This window comes from Zea mays, chromosome 6 (genome assembly GCF_902167145.1).
Source record: "Zea mays cultivar B73 chromosome 6, Zm-B73-REFERENCE-NAM-5.0, whole genome shotgun sequence".
Taxonomy (NCBI): Eukaryota; Viridiplantae; Streptophyta; class Magnoliopsida; order Poales; family Poaceae; genus Zea; species Zea mays.
This window is the reverse complement of record NC_050101.1, coordinates 171,939,489-171,946,814: the sequence shown is the minus strand read 5'-3', so window position 1 is coordinate 171,946,814 and position 7,326 is coordinate 171,939,489.

Below are 7,326 nucleotides of genomic sequence, written 5' to 3'. Positions count from 1 at the left end.
CACGCACTCCACGTCGCATTCGAACGCGTGTTTGTACGTGGGGCCGACGGTGATGACCCCGTTGGGGCCCGGCATCTTGAGCTTGAGGTAGGTGTAGTTGGGGACGACCATGAACTTCGTGTAGCATGGCCTCCCCAATACTGTGTGGTAGGTTCCTCGGAACCCGACCACCTCGAACGTGAGGGTCTCCCTTCGGAAGTTGGAGGGTGTTCCGAAGCAGACAGGAAGGTCGAGTCGTCCGAGGGGCTGGACGCGCTTCCCGGGGATGATCCCGTGGAAAGGCGCAGCGCCTGCCCAGACCGAGGATAGATCAACACGCAGGAGCCCGAGGGTCTCGGCGTAGATGATGTTGAGGCTGCTGCCTCCGTCCACGAGGACCTTGGTGAGCCTGACGTCTCTGATGACGGGGTCGACAACGAGCGGGTATTTCCCCGGGCTCGGCACGTGGTCGGGGTGGTCGGCTTGGTCGAAGGTGATGGGCTTGTTGGACTAGTCTAGGTAGACTGGCGCCGCCACCTTCACTGAACAGACCTCCTGACGCTCTTGCTTGCGGTGCCAAGCCGAGGCGTTTGCCGCTTGCCTACCGTAGATCATGAAGCAGTCGCGGACCTCGGGGAACTCTCCTGCCTGGTGATCTTCCTTCTTGTCGTCGTCGCGAGCCCTACCACCCTCCGCGGGTGGCCCGGCCCTGTGGAAGTGGCGCCGAAGCATGGCGCACTCCTCAAGGGTGTGCTTGACGGGCCCCTGATGATAGGGGCACGGCTCCTTGAGCATCTTGTCGAAGAGGTTGGCACCTCCGGGGGGTTTCCGAGGGTTCTTGTACTCGGCGGCGGCGACAAGGTCTGCATCGGCGGCGTCGCGTTTCGCTTGCGACTTCTTCTTGCCCTTCTTCTTGGCGCCGCGCTGAGTTGACGCCTCGGGGGCATCTTCCGGTGGGCGGCCCTGGGGCTGCTTGTCCTTCCGGAAGATAGCCTCAACCGCCTCCTGGCCAGAGGCGAACTTGGTGGCGATGTCCATCAACTCGCTCGCCCTGGTGGGGGTCTTTCGACCCAGCTTGCTGACAAGGTCGCGGCAAGTGGTGCCGGCGAGGAACGCGCCGATGACATCTGAATCGGTGATGTTGGGCAGCTCGGTGCGCTGCTTCGAGAATCGCCGGATGTAGTCCCGGAGAGACTCTCCCGACTGTTGCCGGCAGCTTCGGAGGTCCCAGGAGTTTCCGGGGCGCACGTACGTGCCCTGGAAATTGCCGGCGAAGGCTTGGACTAGGTCGTCCCAGTTGGAGATCTGCCCCGGAGGCAGGTGCTCCAACCAGGCGCGAGCGGTGTCGGAGAGGAACAGGGGGAGGTTGCGGATGATGAGGTCGTCATCGTCTATTCCACCTAGTTGGCAGGCCAGCCGGTAGTCTGCGGGCCACAGTTCCGGTCTCGTCTCCCCCGAGTACTTTGTGATAGTAGTCGGGGGTCGGAACCGGGTCGGGAACGGCGCCCGTCGTATGGCGCGGCTGAAAGCCTGCGGACCGGGTGGTTCGGGCGAGGGACTCCTATCCTCCCCGCTGTCGTAGCGTCCCCCACGCCTGGGGTGGTAGCCTCGGCGCACCCTCTCGTCGAGGTGGGCCCGACGGTCGCGGTGATGGTGCTCGTTGCCGAGGCGACCCGGGGCCGCAGGCGCTGTGTTGCGCGTGCGCCCGGTGTGGACCGAGCTTCCCGCATGAATCGGGAAGTCGCGGCGCGATGTTCCGAGGGGTACCCCTGCCTTCGGGAGGCGGAGCTCTCGGCCCGTCGATCCGCGGCGCCCTCCAGGAGATTCTTGAGCTCTCCCTGGATTCGCCGCCCCTCGGTGGTTGATGGCTCCGGCATCGCGCGGAGAAGCATTGCTGCTGCAGCCAGGTTCTGGCCGACCCCACTGGAAGCGGGTGGCGGCCTCACCCTGACATCGTCGGCGATGCGGTGCTGGATACCCTGGGGTAGATGGCGCACTTCTCCGGCCGGAGGTTGGCCCGCCCATTCCTGCCCGACGTCCTGGCGAATCGGCTCAAGTGCTCCTGCTCCCTCGTCGAGCCTGGCCGGCACCCCGCGGATTTGCTCGAGCTGTGGGTCATGACCCCCCTGCCGGAATGGGGACCACAGCTAGCTCCCGTAGGATGTCAACGCGTGGCACAGGCCTAGGGAGATCACCGTTCTCCGGCATACCGAGATGGTTGCCTTCGGAGGGACCCTTAGATCGACGTGGAAACATTCACGACTTGGGTCGCAGTCCTCGTCGCCGAGGCTGCGGCTACCGTCGGAACAGTCAGAAAGGCAGTAGTCGCATGCGGTCATGAAGTCCCGCATGGCACTGGGGTTGCCAAGTCCAGAGAAATCCCAACAGAAGTCGGGCTCGTCATCTTCCTCGAACCCCGAGAGCCCGTAGGTCGAGACGTCCGCGAGCCGGTCCCAGGGTGACCGCATACGAAACCCTAGAGGGTTTGGACTCGCCTCTACGAGAGCGTCCGCCAAAGCGAAGTCGCTTGGTGGGTCGAGGCTGAATCCAAAGGGCGTGAGATGGGAACCAGTGGGTACCTATTGGTCGACGGGCGGTGACGAAGTCACGTCAGGGACTGACTGCACCGTCGTCTCAGGTACGAGGGTGACGCCCAGCAAGCCTTTCGCGAGCGTGCTGGCGTCGTCCGTTTGCTCGGAATTGGCATGTTGCGGGGAGACGGCGCTCGTCTTCGTCTCAAACGCGAGGTCGATGCCCGACGCGCCCCCCGTTGGGGCGTCGGCGCCGTCGACTTGCTCGACAGCCGACGAGGTGCCGCCTCCTGCTTGGCCTTGGTTGCCCCTCCTCCTCCGTCGGCGGGGGAGAGGGCGGGGTGAGCTCGAATGTCATTCTCCCACCACGCGGGGAAGACGTCGTTGATTCCGCCGCCGACGGGCGGGCTGTCGGCCGCCATTGTTGCTGTCGCACGGCGGGGGAAGGAGTATCATGTCGTAGCTGCCGTCGAGGGACATAAACTCAAAACTCCCGAAACGGAGCACCGTCCCGGGCTGGAAAGGTTGCTGGAGACTGCCCATCTGGAGCTTGACGGGAAGCTGTTCGTCAACACGCAGCAGGCCCCTACCTGGCGCGCCAACTGTCGGTGTTTCGAGACCGGGGGGTCCCTGGGCCGACGAGTGAAATGTCGCCGCGTGCCCCAGCCCAGATGGGTCGGCGCGAGACGGAGCGCGAAGGGGGGAAGAAAGGGCAGCCGGAGCGAGAGAGGGAGGTGGAAATCCCGCGACCTTCGTGTTTCGTCCCGCGCCCAGTTCGGGTGCGCTTGTAGTAGGGGGTTACAAGCGTCCACGCGGGAGAGTGAGCGAGCGGCCTCACGCGAGCGCTTGTCCCGTCCTCTTCCCCGCGCGGCCGACCCTCTGTAAGAGGGCCATGGTCCTTCCTTTTATAGGCATAAGGAGAGGATCCAGGTGTACAATGGGGGTGTAGCAGAGTGCTAACGTGTCTAGCGGAGGAGAGCTAGCGCCCTAAGTACATGCCATCGTGGCAGCCGGAGAGGTTTTGGCACCCAGTTCGTGTGGTGTCGTGGCCGTCGGAGGAGCGCTGGAGCCTGGCGGAAGGACAGCTGTCGGGGCTGTTGAGTCCTTGCTGACGTCCTCTTGCTTCCGTAAGTGTGAATCATCTAGGCCCCCTTTGGTAATGTTTTGGTAATTAATGACAACTGCTTGTGGACTAACGATTCTTGGAGAAATAAGAATGCAGGGTTGGACCACATAGAACAGGAAATGTTGAAGAATCATACGCATTGGTTGTGGATCAGATGAAGGGAAAGGTATAATATAGGTTTCACTTTTGCCGGTCTTGAGGAGTTTAGAGAAGATACCTGACCGGATTAGTAGGCTAGATAGCCGTACTATTAAGAGGGGTCAATGACTCAGATCTGTGTAAAACTTAGTGCCTCATAGAGCATCAAGTAGTTGCATTTGCATGAGGACTAACAGCGCTTCTCATTTCGTGAGTTGAAAGTTCATTCAAAAGCATGTTTGAAAAGTGCGAAGTCATGGTCGCGCGGACAGTCCGGCCCTTGGGGGCGGACCGTCCGCGATCCTCCAGAGGGGTCCGAAGTCTGACCATTTGTGTGGACACTTTGTTCTACTGCACTGCGGACCGTCCGGGCTTTAGGGCCGGACCGTCCGCAGTCATGACCAGAGAAGGGTGGCTTCGGGCCAGTCCCTGAATTATAGGCGGACGGTCCGCCTGTGAGGGGCGGACGGTCCGCAAGTGTCAAACTCGTTTTTGGACAGGGACTGTGTGTTTTTATAGATTTGTACTACGGACTGTCCGGGGGACCAGTCCGGACAGTACTGTCACAGGTCGCGGACCGTCCGGGATTTATAGCCGGACGGTCCGCGTGTGTTAACCTTTTTTGATCCGAGACTCGGGTGTTTCATTCTGCCAGGTCGCGGACGGTCCGGCCTTGAAGGGCGGACTGTCCGGACCCACCTTTTGAGTCAGCTCTGACATGTTTCAAACGGTCATTATAGCCGTTATATGTACGGCGGACCGTCCGGCCCTAGGGCGCGGACGGTCCGCGTGTGCGCAGAATTGCCCCCTTTTGCACATAACGGTTGGTTTTAGATGGGGGGCTATAAATAGAAGGGTAGCTCGTGTAAGAGAGCCCTCTTGGCCATTCCTTGCACACATTGAGCTCATTTGTGATCCTCCAACTCACTCTCTCACACTCTTTGCTTGAGATTGCATTCTAGTGAAAGATTGAGGGTTCCTAGTGCATTTGCATCATTTGGTGATTCTTGAGGCACTAGGTGGTACTCCGAGCAAGCGTCGTTGGCTTGTTACTCTTGGAGGTTGCCGCCTCCTAGACGGCTCGGGTGATTGTCTCCGTCGAGCTCTCCAAGAAGATTGTGGAGAAGCCGCGGTGTGGATTGTGAGGGGTTCGCGCCTACCTCGCCGGAGCGGCAAAGGTGACATTAGTGGAATCGAGGTATTGAGTGACTTCTTGTCCACTTGGCTCAAAGATCAAGTCGTGTCTTGATAGAGGAGCAAGTGAGAGCTTGAAGTCCACCTCAACGTGATTAGGGGTGATCGGCAAATCACCGATACCACGGGATAAATTTCGTGTCTATTCCTTCTAGCATTACTTATTGCCTTACAATTGATTAGTGTTTTGCTTGTTGTTCTTCAAGCATTCAATCTCCGTAGTTGTCTTTCATACATTGTTTACTTATTGACACTAGATAATTTATTCCTCTTGTTGTATTGATTAAATTTATTTAGTATTGTTGTTTTTAGTCAAAACCGTCTATTCACCCCCCCTCTAGCCGGTGTCCTAGATCCTACAAGTGGTATCAGAGCCGAGGACTCCATTGTTTGTGGATCTAATCATCCCGGAGTGGGACAAAATGGCTAGTAACAACAATGTGCACATTGGGAAGCCACCGCACTTTGATGGAAACAATTATGATTATTGGAAAATAAGAATGTCTATGCATCTTAGAGCAATGGGTGGAAAAATTTGGCCAACTGTTAGGGATGGATTTGTTGTATTGAAGGAAGATGAACCATCCGTTAGTGATAATGAGAATATCCTCACAAATGATCAAGCCATGAATGTCTTTTATGATGCTCTTGATATAAATGAGTTCAATCGTATCAAGAATCTCACAACCGCTCATGAAATTTGGATAAAACTAATGGAAATTCATGAAGGAACTACAATTGTGAAGAGTGCCAAACTATATGTGTGCAAAGGGAAGTTTGAGCAATTTATTATGAAAGAAGATGAGAGTGTATCCGATATGTTCAATCGATTGAATGAGATAGTAAATGAACTCAAAGGACTTGGTTTTAATGTACCGGATGTGGATTTCACACACAAGTTCCTTAGATCACTTCCGGAGAAATATGAGACTATTGTGACAATGCTAGTAAGGAGTGATCTATCTACAACTTCTCCAACCGAAGTTTTGGGAGAAATTCTCACTCAAGATATATTTAAGAAGTCACAAGCCGATGCTTTAAGTTTGGCAAAGAAGGTGAAAAATGAATCTATTGCTCTCAAAGCCAAGGCATCAAAGGCAATTGAAAAAGAAGATAGCAATGATGAAGAAAATGAAAGTGAGAGTGATGGTGACATGGCTTTATTTGTAAGGAAATTCAATAAATTCATGAAGATGAAAAGAGGTCAACCTAGAAGAGGTCAAACATCTAGAAGAAATGCTTTCAATGATAGAAAATGTTTTGAGTGTGGGGAACCCGGTCACATTGCCATGAATTGCCCAAGCAAGAAGAAGAAGAGCAAAGATGAAAGTGACAAGAAGAAAAAGAAATACTATAACAAGAAGAAAGATGGCAAAGCCTACTTAGTTGAATGGGACTCGGATGATAGCTCGGACGATGATGATGATGACACCTCATCCAAGCTTAATGCCGGAATTGCCATCAAGGAAGCTCCCTCACTCTTCTCATCCCCCCATTGTCTCATGGCAAAGGGAGATGCTAAGGTAAAAATCATCACCGATTTAAATGATATAAAAGATGATGATGATATCGATGATGTTGATGATGATGGCTATTCATATGATGATCTTGTTAGAATGTTAGGTGAGGCCGATGACTACATGCACAAAGAAAAAGAAAAATTTAAGACCTTGAAGGAATTGTATAAAAACCTCCAAGTGTCTTTTGAGGAGCTCAAGACCTCTCACAATGACATCAAAGAAAATTGTGAGAAGCTTGCGGATGCTCAAAAATTATCTATTGTGCATGAAGTTGAGGTGGTCACTAAGGATGTTGGAGTCACTTGTGACTTACTTGATAGTCTTACAAGTGAACCACTACCTACTAACTCTATTTGTGATAAATGCAAAATTTCTCTCAATGATAACATTGCTCTTGATGAATCAAAAATTATTGTTGAGAATGAAGTGTTAGTAGATAGAATAAATACTCTAACTCATGACTTAGAAAAGGCATATGGTGGTAAGACTAAATTGGATTTCATATTGGGAAGTCAAAGATGCTCTCTTAACCGTGAAGGTCTTGGATATGTTCCCAAGAAAGGAAAGAATGCTTTTGTAAAGCAAAAGACATTGTTTGTGAAAGAATGTGACAAAGTGTGTCACAAGTGTCACAAAAAGGGACATATTAAGAAAAATTGTCCCAAGTTCAAAAATGTATCCTCGACTTGTTTTGAGCATTGTTATGTTCTTTCTCATAATGCAAAAGGTGTTCATGCTAAATTTGTTGGTACTTCAATTGTTGGAAACAAAAAGAAAGCTATTTGGGTACCAAAGACCTTGGTCACTAACATCCAAGGACCCAAGCAAGTTTGGGTAC